This window comes from Chlorocebus sabaeus, chromosome 20 (assembly GCF_047675955.1).
Source record: "Chlorocebus sabaeus isolate Y175 chromosome 20, mChlSab1.0.hap1, whole genome shotgun sequence".
Lineage (NCBI taxonomy): Eukaryota > Metazoa > Chordata > Mammalia > Primates > Cercopithecidae > Chlorocebus > Chlorocebus sabaeus.
In genome coordinates this window covers 114,720,756-114,735,755 of record NC_132923.1, presented here as the reverse complement: position 1 = coordinate 114,735,755, position 15,000 = coordinate 114,720,756, and positions in this window count along the sequence as shown.

Genomic DNA, 15,000 nt, shown 5'->3' with positions numbered 1-15,000 from the left:
TTTGCTTCTCCCAGCAAACCAGGAGATAGAAAGATTATGTCCATTTTGTCGATGAGGAGACTGAGGCCTGGGGAGGTCATACGGACAATTAGAAGCAGAGCCCAACACACACCCAGGACTGCAGATTCCAAACCCAACCCTCTTCTCCCAGTCCCAGCTCCTGCCTCTGCCACGGCTGCTGGGTCATTGGTAGTGGCACCAAGGCTACTGCAGAGACCTCAGGGTCTGGGCTTCCTGTGGCTTCTGCCTTCCTTTTCACCTCCACCTCGCTACCAGCTTGGCCTCAGGCCCCAGACCCAGACTTCAGGCCCCATAAGGTCCAGCACTGCCTGGTCCCTGCCTGGGTACCCAAACAGTTCTCCCTTCCTTTGCTTTTTACTCAACACTTTCAGTCACGTGGTTCCTCTTTCAAATCCTCAAACTCTCTGTTTTTACCTACCCCAGGGGTCTTACTGTTACTTTTATTTTGCTCTTTAAAAAACCATATTCACTCGATGGATGTATGGGTGGGTGGATGAGTGATTGGATGGATGGATGGATGGATGAATGGATGGATAGATGGACTGGTGATTGAATAGATGGATGGATAGATGGATGGATGGGTGATTGAGTGGATGGATGGATGGATGGATGAATGGATGACTGAGTGGACAGATGGGTAAATGGATAAATGAGTGATTGAGTGGATGGATGGATGAATGGATGGATGGATGGATGGATGGATGGATGGGTAATTGAGTGGTTGAGTGGATGGATAGACTGGAGAGATGAAAGGGTGGTGGATGAACAAACTTGGCCAGATGAATGGATGGATGGGTGGGGTGGGTGATTGAGTGGATGGTTAGACTAGAGGGATGACAGGGTGGTGGGTGAACAAATTTGACTGGGTGGATGGATGGATGGATGGATGGGTGGGTGGGTGGTTGAGTGGATGGACAGACCGGAGGGATGAAAGGGTGGTGGGTGAACAAATTTGACTGGATGGATGAATGGGTGGGTGGTTGAGTGGATGGACAGATTGGAGGGATGAAAGGGTGGTGAGTGAACAAATTTGACTGGATGGATGGGTGGGTGGGTGGTTGAGTGGATGGTTAGACTGGTGGGATGATAGGGTGGTGGGTGAACAAATTTGGACGGATGGATGGATGGATGGATGGATGGATGGATGAAGGAATGAGATGGAAGGATGCTGCTACAGTTCTGTTCAGATTTTGGTCTTCTCTGTCCCCACCTAAGTGACTTGTACCTATAGTTTTCACCCCCAACTCTAATTTGCCCTGCCCTGCAAAGTTTGAGGGAACAACTGCAAGACCACAGTAATCCTTCTCTTTGGTCCCCAGTTTCAATTCTTGGGGTATCCTGACAGCTCCCCTCAGGACCCCAAATCAGCCCCTGGTGGGAAGGAGGCAGCCTCTGTCCTCAGTACAAATGCCTGAACATTTGAGCCTTTTGCCTGTTACAGTGAATCCTACTTTGGGGGTGGTTTTACATCTCTTTAGTTATCTTGAAACTGAAAACAAAACTGAAAATTCCCTCAAATAATAATGCACTTTAAGGTTAATTAACTAAAATTACTTTTGGTGACTTGGATCTTAAACTCTAAAAAACTAGAAAGATTGTATTGAAGTGTTCCAAAGTAAATTTATAAATTTTAAAGGGACACCCATCTCCTACCAAAACACTGTGTAGTTAAGAAATCCTTATTTAATCACCCCCAAATCACTCATGAATGTCTTTAAGCTGAGTAGCTAAAAAACAAAGAAAAAGCGGAGCAAGCAAAATCAGATACTCAGTGGGTGCAAAAACACTGAAGGGCGGCATCAAAAGGTAAACGGGTCATTGGGTTAACAGAGTTTTGGAGAATGTAGCAGACACCCCATTTTTCTCTCCCGGATCCCTTATCCCAACTCAGAGAGGCTGGAGCAGGAAGCTTCACACCTGAGTTCTTGTCCAGGGGCAGCCTGTGAGCCCTGTGCTCACCTGGTCACAAGAGGCAATCACTAACGCTCAGGAAGTACCTGCCGTCTTTGCCCTGGACCAAGCCTCTCACACGAGGGCCTCACTTCATCTGGACCCCAGCATTGTGATCTCCATCTGCCAGATGCAAGGCTGAGGTTCAAAACAGGAAGTGGCAGATCTAGGATCAAAGTTCACCTTAAAGAATATCTACCTCATATTCCCATGAAGTAGATAAAGCAACCAAAGGTTAGAGCAGACCAGACCACACAGACGGCGAGGGAAGACTGGACTTCAGTTGTACAAACAGCAGTGCAAGTGTCGAGTGAATGAGACAGACAGTGGATGCCGGAGCCATCACTTGGGAGATCAGTTTCTGCGAGGGTGTGAAGTGGTGGTAAATAGATGCAGAGATAAACAGCACTGGTCAGGGAGGACTTCCTGGAGGAAGGGGGCATTGACCAACACAGAACATCTGGCAGGACCAGTGTCCTCCTGAATTTCCATGGAGGTGGAGGAAAGGAGAACCTCTCTTCTCTCTCCCCCTGGGCTCTCTCGTGCAGCTGGAGTCAACAGAGTAGCCACTGGCTCCCCAACTTTGAGTAAAACCCCACCCCCTAGCAGCGCAAGAGGGGCAGAAGCAACCAGCAGCCTCCTATCAAGCCTTGACAGTAGTTGTCACCAGTGCAGAGCCAGCGGGGGCGTGGTGGGGCCCTGTCTGGCCCCAGCCCCACTGTTTACCTGTCTGGGCTGTTGCTGGAACCATTCATCTCAGTGAAGGATGACACGGCCTCCCTCTTCCCTCCTCTTGCTCAGCTCCTCCACTAGGCATCCCCTTCTGCAGATCTTCAGAGTGCTCCAAGTCTCCTAGATGCACCCCCTGCATGTATGCTCCTTCCTGGCCAGCCTTGACCCAGGTGTGAGCTTCCTCCCATTCTCATCCATGTGCTGAACAAGCGGAGCACCACTGGCCACATCAAGAGCTACCTGTGCAGCTGCAGCCCTGCTGGGTGTCAGTTCCCATGCTAAGGAAGCACCTGATGGTCATCACTTCTTGACTCTTCATCTACATAGTGGCTATGAAGGAAGAGAAAAACAGGTGATCACATTTCTGTGTGATCAGTGAGGTAGGAGAGTCCATATTAGTTATAGTGATCAGACTACAGAGATTGGAGCTGCTAATTCTGCCAAAGGAAGTGGAGAGGGATGGGAAAGTGGAAATGGATGGGTGAGTGGGTAGTTGAGTGGATGGATGGATTTGTTCACCCACCACCCTTTCATCCCTCCAGCCTACCCATCCTTCCATCCACCCATCCACCCACCTATCTGCTCAATCACTCATTTATCCATTTACCCATCTGCCCACTCAATCATCCGTCCATCCATCCATCCATCCATCCATCCACCCACCCACCCATCCATCCACCCACTCAATCACCCATCTACTCAATCACCTATCCATTCATCCATCCATCCATCCATCCATCCACCCACCCACCCATCCATCCACCCACTCAATCACCCATCTACTCAATCACCTATCCATTCATCCATCCATCCACTCAACCACCCATCCACTCAATCATCTATCCATCCATCCATCCATCCATCCATCCATCCATCCATCCATCCATCCACTCAATCATCCATCCATCCATCCTTCCATCCATCCATCCATCCATCCACTCAATCATCCATCCATCCATCCACTCAGTCATCCATCCATCCATCCATCCATCCATCCATCCATCCACTCAATCACCCATCCACTCAATCACCTGTCCATTCATCCATGCATCCATTCAATCACCCATCCATCATTCCATCCGTCCATCCATCCATCCATCCATCCATCCATCCATCCATCTGTCCATCCATCCATCCATTCATCCATCAATCCATCTCTGTGGGAAAGCCATAGAGAGGGGACCATCAAGGATGTCCTTGAAGGAGGGGTAGGTGTTTTCAGGTAGACCAGGGACAAAGCATTCCAGGCAGATGCAGGGTACCATGAGCACATGCACCTGGGTACTCCACACATGACCAGCAGTCAGGAGTGACCAGGTGTCTGTGTGTGGAAAGGGGCTGGTAACTTCCACAGGGCTTTTTGAGCACCCTCCTTCTGGAAAGCCCCCTGGTCACTGGTCCTCAGCCCCTTCCATGTTCTTGTAGCATTTGCAGATCGTACTTATAAGACACTTAAAAGAACAAAACTCATCTTCTGGTGTAACTCTCTCAGCCCACATTTCTACTATCTGAGGATCACAGGCCCCTTGAAGGCCAGAGTCATGTCTTATATTTTCTGACATATGTTATCCCCCACCCCTGGCCCTGTGTTTAGTACAATGGTGAAAGCATACTTGATGTTCAGAAAATATTGATTAAAGTGGCCCGGCCTGGTGGCTCATGCCTGCCCTCCTAGTGCTTTGGGAAACCAAGGTAGGAGGATCACTTGAGGCCAGGAGTTTGAGACCAGCCTGGACAGTGTAGTGAGACCTCATCTCTACCCAAAGAAAAAAAAAATTAGCTGAGTGGTGATGTGCACCTGTAGTCCCAGCTACCCTGGAGGTTGAGGTGGGAGGATCACTTGAGCCCAAGAGTTCGAGGCTGCAGTGAGCTGAGATCATGCCACTACACTCCAGTCTGGGTGACACCATCTCTATTTTAAAAAACAGAAATTAATTAATGGAATCCTTGGTGAATGGATGGGTTGCTGGCATCTCTGCAGGTGTGTGTGTGATAAGACCACTCATGGTGAATTCTCAGGACGTAGCAGGTGTTTAGGAGATGATGGTTCGGGCCACTTTCCTCTCTGCTCATGTAACTCTCAGAAGCCAGGTTGCCTCAGAGCTCACAGGGGACAGAGCTGAATGGGGGGACACTTCGCCTTCCACTTTCTCACCTGTGATGTGGGTAAATAGGAGGTTTCTTCCAGCTGGACAGCCTTTGGGTCCCGCGCCTTCTGTCTCTCACGCTGCTGCCTAGACTCAGGACACCTGCCGTAGGGTGTTTATGAACACGAGTTCTTGGGACTGGCACGCCTGGGTCTGGAATCTACCTCCCCCCGTACCCACCGTGAATGCTTGGAACGGTCCCTGCCACCTCCTGAGCTGCAGGGTCCCCACTTCTAATCAAAGACTCTGGAGGCTCTTCCCTGGTGAGCTTCTGTGGAAAGAATGAGATGCAGTGTGCATAGGGGTCCACAGTACTCTCAGTAAATGTTATTATCATAACCATATTTTAGCATCCTAAGAATACCCCCTCCTCCAGGAAGCCTTCTCTGACTGAGCCTAATAGAGTAAGAATTTCCCCCTTTTTGCTTCTGCTCAGCAGCTCCCAGCTCATACTCTGTAAGCTCTCAGTTTAGGATAGAACAGCAAAGCTGCTCTGACCCTAGTCATGGCCCCAACTCCAGTATCAGCTCTGGCCCCAACCCTAGAGTCCAGAGAGGTCTCATTTATGCAGTTTAAGTCAGAGGGTCATTTCTTGGCCCGGTGCCAGGCTCTATTCAAATGGGGGATCCCAGAGGGTACAGACCATGTCCCGTAAACTCACCCCAGTGGCTCCAGGAAGGCTCCTCGGGGTGTGAGACATGCTGGTGGCCAGCTACCCCACAGCTGGAGTCCTCATACTGAAGGCGAGACAACCTCACTGGCAGTGGCACTGGCTGTGCCTGACACTCTCACCTGGGACATCAGGCTGCCCTGCCCAGTCAACCACGGGACTGAGGCCTCACCACATTTGCTGCAATACCCGCTGCCCTTGGGCTCGCGGCCATCCTGTCTGCAGCAGCCTCTGTGTGAACTCTGCCCCATGACCCCGGCTGGAATGGAGGACGCCTTCTCCAGCAGCCTCCCATTGGTAGCCAGCAGCAGGGCAGGGCTGGGGCGGGAGCCATGGGACACTGGGGACCAGGCCAGGCTGTACTGGGAAAAGGGGCGCCTCAGTCCTCAGAAGACCCTGATGGAGGCTGCTTTCCCCATGGCCTCTTTGCTCAAAGGTCTGGTCAGAACCCCTGTGAGCGTGGAGACAGGGATCCCCAGAAAGCAGCCCTGGGGGAGGGGGCCTGCTCACCCTGGGGGAATGGGGCTTTCACAGTTTAGGTAGGAAAAGAGAAGCGGCTCGGCAGAGAGCCCGCTCCCGCCACCCACTCACCCTGGCCATAGATGTCCTCCCCAGTCCCCTACGTCACACCTTGTTGCTTTGTCTTCTCCTTAGCCCTTCCCACAACCTGAAACCCCCCACCACAGTGTGAGAACAGACGTTGTCTGGTTTGTCACATGTCCCCAGTGTCTGGAACAAAGCCTGGCACATGGTGAGTGCTCAATAAATACTCATTAGATGGATGACCACACTCGTTTAATCCTTACACCCACCCTTTGCTGTAGGCAACTTCAGTTCTATTTTGCAGATGGGGAAACTGAGGCTCCAAGAAAAGGGGAATTGGCTACTCTACAAACCCAGTAACCAGCGGAGCCTAAATCAAACCAAGGCCTCTCACCTCTTGACCACAAGCCGGTGTGTGATGACGCCAACTAGTTGGTTCAGCATAAAGAAAGAAACAGAGGCACACACTGGCCTGCTGGCCTCTGCCCCCCTCAGGCTGCTTCCCCAGGCAGGTTGTGCAGGCTTTCGTTGGGGTAGGGGGATGGATTTTATTCCCTGAGTTAAGTAATCTGTGATCAACCCCTTGTGTTAACAGCTATCATGTGTGACCTCAGCCTCTTGCCTTGCCCCTGAGAAGATCGGTGTTAAATTGACACCAGTGATGAACAGTGGGGCTGAGGGGCAGGGATGGGCAAGGAGGGGCAGGAAGCAGGGGCTGGCCTGTGGACATGGAGAGAGGCTCTGGGCCTTGCTCATGGCCTGGAATTGACTGGATGCGTGGTATGTGTACCAGGCGTTGTTCCCAGCACTTCCCATGCATCATCCGAGTTCATCCTCATGGCCCTCCTTGAAGATCCTCAGCATCATTCTCCCCAGTATCTGGACGAGGAGGCTGAGGGCAGGAGAGGCTGAGCTACTTGTCCAAAGTCACACAGCTGGCAAGTCAAGAAGCCGGCGCTTGGGACCCAGGTACTGGGCTCCAGAGCCCACCCGTGGCTCTTCCGTGTCTGGGAGAGGAACACAGCTTCAGAGCTGGATTCCAGCCTGAGTTGCATTGTGTACAAGCTGCCTGAGCCGGCTGTTTACTCTCTCCGAGCCTCAGTTTCCTCAGCTGCGCAATGTGGACACAATACCCACTTTGCAGGATCCCAGTGAGGCAAGGGATAGAAAGGGCATGGCCTGTGCCTGGCACATGGAAAGGGTATGACAAATGGGAGTGGCACTTGTGGTTCATGTCCCGCGGCCCGTGAGTGTGTCATGACTGATATTTCCACTCTAGTTTCATTTTCTAGAAATACGGGGTCAGTTACAAGTCAGTGAAACCAGCCTCAACCCAGTCTCAGTCCTTTCTCTGTATCCTGATGGTACCTGGAATTCCGCCACTGGGGTAGCATTCCCTGAATTGAAAGCTGTGTTCCTGGGTGAAACGCAACTTCCCACGGGTGTTATTATGGCTGGGGAAGGAGGTGATGCTGCACATGATGGCTGTTTTTGTTTTTGTTTTTTGAGGAGGAGTTTCGCTCTTGTTGCCCAGGCTGGAGTGCAGTGGTGCGATCTCGGCTCACTGCCCCCTTCCCAGGTTCTAGTGATTCTCCTGTCTCAGCCTCCCGAGTGTCTGGGATTACAGGCACCACCATGCCCAGCTAACTTTTTGTGTTTTTTGTAGAGATGGGGTTTCACTATGTTGGCCAGGCTGGTCTTGAACTCCTGACCTCAGGTGATCCACCTGAGGATCTCCTTGGCATCTCAAAGTGCTGGGGTTACAGGTGTGAGCCATCGTACCCGGCCAGCTGTTCACAGTCACTTTCACCTCCATGTGAATGAAGATTCCAGAATTGTGTGCCTTGGTGAAGGGGTCCCCAGAAAACAGGCAGAAAGGGGGTGACTGCCGACCTCACAGCTTTCTGCCTATCCAATGGCAGCCTTGGGTCACAGCCCACGTCCTTGGATACCTTCTTTCACAGGCCAGGTTTAGAATCCTGAGCACTTCCCTTTCCACCCAGGATGCTGATCTGAATGTGACTTTTAGTTCATATTGATGATAACACACTCTTTTCTCTTGTTTCTCCAGTGTGAGCATTATACCCCATTTCACAGATGAGGAAACTGAGGCCCGGCAAGAAGTGACTGGCAGTACCAAAGCCTGGGCTCAAAGCCAACTCCGGGGCTGTCTCTGGGGCTTGGGCCTGGTGGGCCTCCCCTGGGACCACCGCTGCCCCCCTGGCCACACTGTTTCCCATCAGAGAGGCCCAACCCCTGGGCCAGGCTGGGAACGTTCTTGGGGGAGGCCCACCCGCCCGCCCCGTGTCAAAGCCGTGTGTAAGTGTTTTATTGTTTGCCCGCAGAGGTGTGAATGAAGTAATGGGCCTTCTCCGGCACTCCATCCGTCTCAGGCTGACAGCCGCGCTCCGAGCCCGGGCTGCTCTGTGTAAACGCTGTCACCCTGCCATCCCCGAGCAGGCAGCTTCCTCCGGGAAACTGTAATCAGGGCCTCCCGCACCCGCAGCTGGCCCTGTCCGCAGCTCATAAATCACGCTGCCTTCCCGGAAAGCGGAGGGAGAGACAGACAGGGTGACGGGAGACAGACGAGGCCGGGCGAGGAAGAGACGACGGGGAGGCCGGTGGGGAGAGAGGGAGGCAGCGAAGGCAGGCTGGGCAGGCTGGGCAGGCAGGGCGGAGGAACAAGCAGAGGTGAGCAGGGAGCAAGGCTGAAGGAGGAGAGGAAGGGAGAGAGAGTGAGAGACACAGAGGCAGAGGGAGAAAAGAGTCAGAAAACGGAGGTATGAGAGAGAGAGAGTCCCACAGAGGGGACACAGAGATAAGGAGACAGAGAAAGGGAGACAGACTCAGAGACACAGAGAAAAGCAGAAACGAGACCAGAAGAAAGGTAAGGAGCCAGCAGGGGAAAAGCAGAGTGACAGAAACGAAGTGGAGCCAGAGGGAGTGGACAGAGGGATGGACACACACCTGACAGGTGGCCTTGACTGGGGACGAGGGACAGGGGTCCAGCCCATCAGTTAGAGGAGAGGACCAGGGGGCAGCAGCCTTGCTTCAGCTGACAGGTCCTGCAGCGCCCCCTGGCCTGGGCTGGGCCCCTCCTGGTGCTCAGGCCCCCCTCCCTCCACACCTGACCCAGCCAGAGTTTGCAGTCAGCCAGAGGGAGGGAGGGCTGCATGGGTGAGAGAGAGGAGGAGGGAGGGGGGAACCTCCTGGACTCCGATTCCAGGGGTCCTCACCCGAGCCCCACTTTCACCCTGGGAGGTCACAGTGAGCCTTTGAGGGAAGACAAGTCACTTAGCCAGCAGCCCTGGGGACACCTGGGCCTTGCAGCCACCCTCATGCTCCACACACTCTCACGTCCCCCAGTGTCCATACACACTCAGGCTGCAGGCACACGGGTGAGTGACCATGCACACCTGTTGGGAGATTCCCACAGTGTGGACAGGGAAACAATGGCGCTCAAAGCCCTGCTGGCCAGGTGGCAGCCCTGGCTGCCCCAGGAAAGGCCTTCCAAAACTGGGAGAGAATGTTTCAGGCGGCATTTGGCCTAGCAAGTGATTATTTTCCCAGCTTAAGTCATGAAAGTTGATTAAAACAAAAAAAGTCTCTCCACCACCAAGCCCTGTTATAGGCTGTCAGGATCTAGAGGGAAACAAAATCAAATATCTGTCTCCTGGACTCCACGTCTAGTCAGAGAGACAGACAATCAGCTTACAGAGCAAGCAGACAGCACATCACAGAACAAGCGCTGCAGGAGCCTGAACTGGGGGGAAGAATCAGGGTTTGACTGTTGTGAAAGGTGGTCAGCAAAGCCCTCACTGGGAGGAGGACCTCTGAGCAGAAACTCGAGGAAAGTGACGGCGCAGGGGAACAGCATGTGCAAAGGCCCTGAGGCAGGAACGTGCTTGGCACGTCTGTGGCTGCAGCAGAGTGGACAAGGGGAAGTGGGGTAGGGGGTAAGGTCAGGTCCCACAGTACCTTGATGGCCATTGTAAGGGCTTCGACTTTCCATGTGAATGCCGGGGAAAGTCACTAGGGGTGAAGATGACTTGAGCTGATGCATCTGCAAAAGGGCCTCTGGCTGCTGTTTTGAGAATAGACTAAAGCAGGTGGGGGTCGGGGGAGGGCAGAGCAGGGAGCCCCGGGAGGAGGTGATGGGCGACCGAGGCGGAGGTGAGGGAACTCATCCAGGCGAGAGGCGACGGCGCCTGGATGGGGCGGCTGTAGTGGAGCGGGGAGATGTGGTCAGATTTTGGATGTGTTAGAGTTGCTGATCGACTGGATGTGTGAGAAATAGAGGTCAAAGATGAATTCAAGGGTTCTGGCCAGAGTGACTGGAAAGAGAGAGTCGCCGTTGACTGTCATGGGAAAGATGGTGAGGATTCGAGGGCTGGGTTTGGATGGGTTCAGTGTGAAAAGCCTCTTGTGCCTCTAAGTGGAGACGATGAGTAGGCAGCAGCGGCTGCTCCCGGGTGATCCAGGGGCTGCGGACTTGGACTTGGAAGTGGCTGGGCTGCAGTTGGTATACAAAGTCACGGAGCTGGATAAGGTCAGCTGGCGAGCGAGTGCAGATCGTCCAGACTGGGGCTCTATGCCTCATGCAGAGGTTGGAGAGAGAAAGCAAATGCAGGAAGATGAAACAGGAGACTCAGTGAGATACAAGGAGAGCCAAGAGACAGCAGCACCTCGAAGCCAAGTCGAGGAAGCGTTTTAAGGAGTTGATCAGCAATCCTGCTGAAAGGCCAAGAAAGTTGAACCCTGAGGATGGGCCGTTGGATTTAGCAGCATGGAGGCCACTGGAGACCTGGATAGGAGTAGTTTTGGGGGACATATCGAGGGTGAAGACATGACTGGAGTGTGAGCTTGCAGAAGACTGAGAGAAGATGAACCGGAGACAATGAGCGCAGACAGTTCTTTGGGGGAAGTTTTGATAAATAAGAAGCAAAAAAAAGTGGGAGGGGTGTGGAATCAAGAGAAGGTTTTAAAAAAATAACCTTTTTATTTTGGAATAACTTTAGATTTCTAGAAAAATTGCAAAGATACTACAGAAAGTTCCCACATACCCTTCACGCTGCTTTCCCAAATGCTAACATATTCCTTAACCACAGCTATGTGCATCAGTTGGTGCATCAGCTCCGTCCACCACTGGTGCATCAGCTCCGTCCACCCCTGGTGCATCAGCTCCGTCCACCCCTGGTGCACCAGCTCCGTCCACCCCTGGTGCACCAACTCCGTCCACCGCTCGTGCATCAGCTCCGTCCACCCCTGGTGCACTGGCTCCATCCACTGCTCTTGTATCAGCTCCATCCACCCCTGGTGCACCAGCTCCGTCCACCCCTGGTGCACCGGCTCCATCCACTGCTCTTGCATCAGCTCCATCCACCACTGGTGCATCAGCTCCATCCACCCCTGGTGCATCAGCTCAGTCCACCCTGGTGCACCAGCTCCATCCACTCCTGGTGCATCAGCTCTATCCACCACTCTTGCATCAGCTCCCTCCACCCCTGGTGCATCACTGTGGGCCTTGAAATGTGTCAGGTGAGTGTGGTACAGCATAGTCTAACTGGGAACAAAGAAGTAGAAAAGGCAAGTCAGAGGCATAGAGCCAGGAGGGATGAAGCAGGGGACCTAGGACAGAACTTGGCCTCACTGTGTCCTGGCGAGTGGGGATTGGTGGATAACTCTAGCCCTCTGCCTGCTCCCCACTTTCTTTGTTTGTACCTGTAATTCACTTTATATATAAAGCGAACTTTGCTCTTTTCAACCGACCATACTGATGTTTCCAAAACTAATGGATGAATGAATCCCATTCTTCTGTAAGACCCAAAGCCAACATCTTGATGCTTGGTTGCAGAGATCAACCTTGCTAGACACTGGCACCCAAATCAAGCCTTTACACACACACGTACACACACATTCAATCACACACACAATCACACACGGGCACCTTGCAAATTGCTCTCCCCACCCCTCTTCTGGAAACTACAACTTTACCCTCGTACAAGTCCACAGTCCCTTATCTAAAACCCTTGGGGTCAGATACATTTCAGACTTCAGAATGTGTCCAATTTTAGAAGGGGGATTTGGTGCATATACCATAGATTTCATAATAACCCCTGTAGGGCCTGAGCAGCACTCAGTAAGCAAACATGACTATTTCTGCAGTGAAATGTGTGAATATTCACAGTAAGTGGGGAAAATAAAGGCCATAAATAGCCTCGTGACATTTCAAGTTGTGTTTTACCAGGCTCATGAGTTAATAGAAAACATGGCCTTCCGAGCTTCTTGGATTTCAGGATCGCAGGTGAGTGCCTCTCACGAGTCCCTTAGCCAGGTGGGCTGCTCAGCCCTGACATCCACCAACCCACATATTTGTTCACTTGTAATAAATGTCAAGAGCCATATTCTTACCATGGGAGCAGGAGAGACAGGGGCCGTGTGTGTGCGTGAGTGTGTGTGTGTGCACGCGTGTGTGTGCACCTACATACACGTCCACATACCAGGAACATTCTTGCCTCTTTCAGTCCTTGAGTTTTTCTCTTTCAAGGCTGGAGGGATCCTCAAAGGTATCTCTTGAATCCTCTCAACAACAGCCTCATCGAGTGGCTACCCAGCTTCTACTGCTGCGGCTGCCCTGAACCCCATCCTTCTCCATGACCCCTCCTCCTTCCTCTCTCCTCCCTAAGCATCTCCTTCCTATCCCTTCTAGACCTTCACCACCTTCCTCTTCCTCTTCTTCCTCTCCCTCCTCCCCCTCCCTTCCTCTCCTCCTCCTCTTTTGTCCCAGGAAACAAGGCTAGAAAATCAAGCAGCCCAATAGGTTATATTCATCAGCAAAATTCTCCCAGTGGGATCTGGTAGCACATTGAAAACTTAGGCCACTTCGGCTTCTGCAAGAGGGATCCAAGCCCCAGCTTTGGTGCAGCCAAACTTCTGGCCAGTGAGTTTACTAAGAGGAGGGTTCTGGATCACTCGAGCCTGGGAAAGTCAAGTCTATAGTGAGCCATGATCATACCACTGCACTCCAGCCTGGGAAATGGAGCAAGACTTTATCTTAAAAAAAGAAAAAAGAAGAAGGAGAAGAAGAAGAAAGAAGGAGAAGGAGAAGAGGAAGAAGAAGAATTCCCTGACGCCTACTCCCTCTGACCTTCAGAAAGGACTAACCTGAGCAGGCCTGTAGATACTCAAACAGACGCTCCCTGGCCTTTGAGCCTCTTCTTTCATTTTTATTATTTTAAAATGAGAAATATTTAAAGTTTTAAGTTTTTTTAACCAAGTAGTTAAAAAAAAGATGAATTATTTTGAAAGCTTCTTATTTTGAGATCATTTGAATCTACAGAAGAGTTGTAGGAGAATAGTACAAAGAATTCTTGGGTATCTTTTGTCCATATTCAGTATTTTGGACATTTTGCTGTATTTGCTTTCTCATTCTATGTATATATATATTCCCTTTTTCTGAACCATTCGAAAGCAGGCCATGTGATGCTACTGTTTGCCTTCCTACTTCAGTGAGTATTTTCTAAGAATAAAGATCTTCTCTTATATAACCCAGAACATATAATTTCACAATCCAAGATATTTAATATCGATACAATGTTTCTATCTAATTCACAGTTCTCCTCCATGATTTAAACGTCCCTTTCTTCACAATTTCCTGGACGAATCATCTATGTTTGGGGTAAATCCATGGTGCTGAGTCCAGCCATGGTGCCCTTGGGTTAGTGTGGATTTTAGACACAAACAATTCCAGGGGCCCTCAAACTAGGTACCACGGAACCCTAGAGGTTTCATGGAGGGAGGGGAGGCAGCACTTTGGAATGGAATTTGTTTGAAGAAAAAAATTCTACTTTAAAGAAAGAAGACAGATACCCACAGAGAGGCCGGTCTGTCCATTTTGTATTTGAGAGTGGAGGCTTAGGGAGGTTAAGCAACCTATCCTATGCCTCACTGAGCAGTAGCACTGAGTCGAGCAGGGATCTAAAACCAAGGCATTTATTCATTTAACCGATGTTTCTCGAACACAGTGGGAAGAGGGAAATGGGCTGCATCCTGGAATCTCAGAGAAGACGGACGCCCAGCCCACCCTCCTGAAGCCGCCTAGTACGGCTAGGAGGAGGCTCTCGTGATCCCCTGTGTGGCTCTGCTGAAGTGGGCCATGAGTTTACCAGGAACCTCGGAGAAGGGAAGCAGCCTGTGAATCAGCAGTGGCTTTTCCAAGAACAATAGTGTTCTCCCAACAAACATTCATTCCATCAGCAAACTTTGGAACATTCAACAAACATGGGCCCATTCAACAAATATTTGTTCTCTCACCAGTGTTGACTCAGCTCCTTCCCTGTGCACAGGGACTGCAGACGTGGTATTAGGGACAGAGCCCCAGGTGGCATAAAGTCAAGTTGGTCCTTGGCAAAAGACTCAGGGTGGCAGAACGCCTTCAATACCTCCCTCCTTTCCTCTGTCACCCCAAACCACAGCAGAAGAGACAGGATGACCCCGGCCCTTTGCTCCCAAAGGACTGACTCCCAAACTCCTCCTTTATCAACAAAACTCTTCCTGTTATCAAGCAGACCCTCTCATCCCAGATTCTGCTTTCCAGAGAGCAATTCAGCAAGAGTTAGTGGAAACTGGCCAAGCGCAGTGGCTTACGCCTGTAATCCCACACTTTGGGAGGCCAAGGCGGGATGGATCACTTGAGGTCAGGAGTTTGAGACCAGCCTGGCCAACATGGTGAAATCCTGCCTGTACTAAAAATGCAATAATTAGCCAGGTGTGATGATGTGCACCTGTAATCTCAGATACTTGGGAGGCTGAGGCAGGAGAATCGCTTGAACCTGGGAGGTGGAGTTTGCAGTGAGCCGAGATCGTACCACTGCACTCCAGCCTGGGTGACAGAGCTGAAAAGGAATTAGTAGACATCTCTCAAATGTGTACAACCTT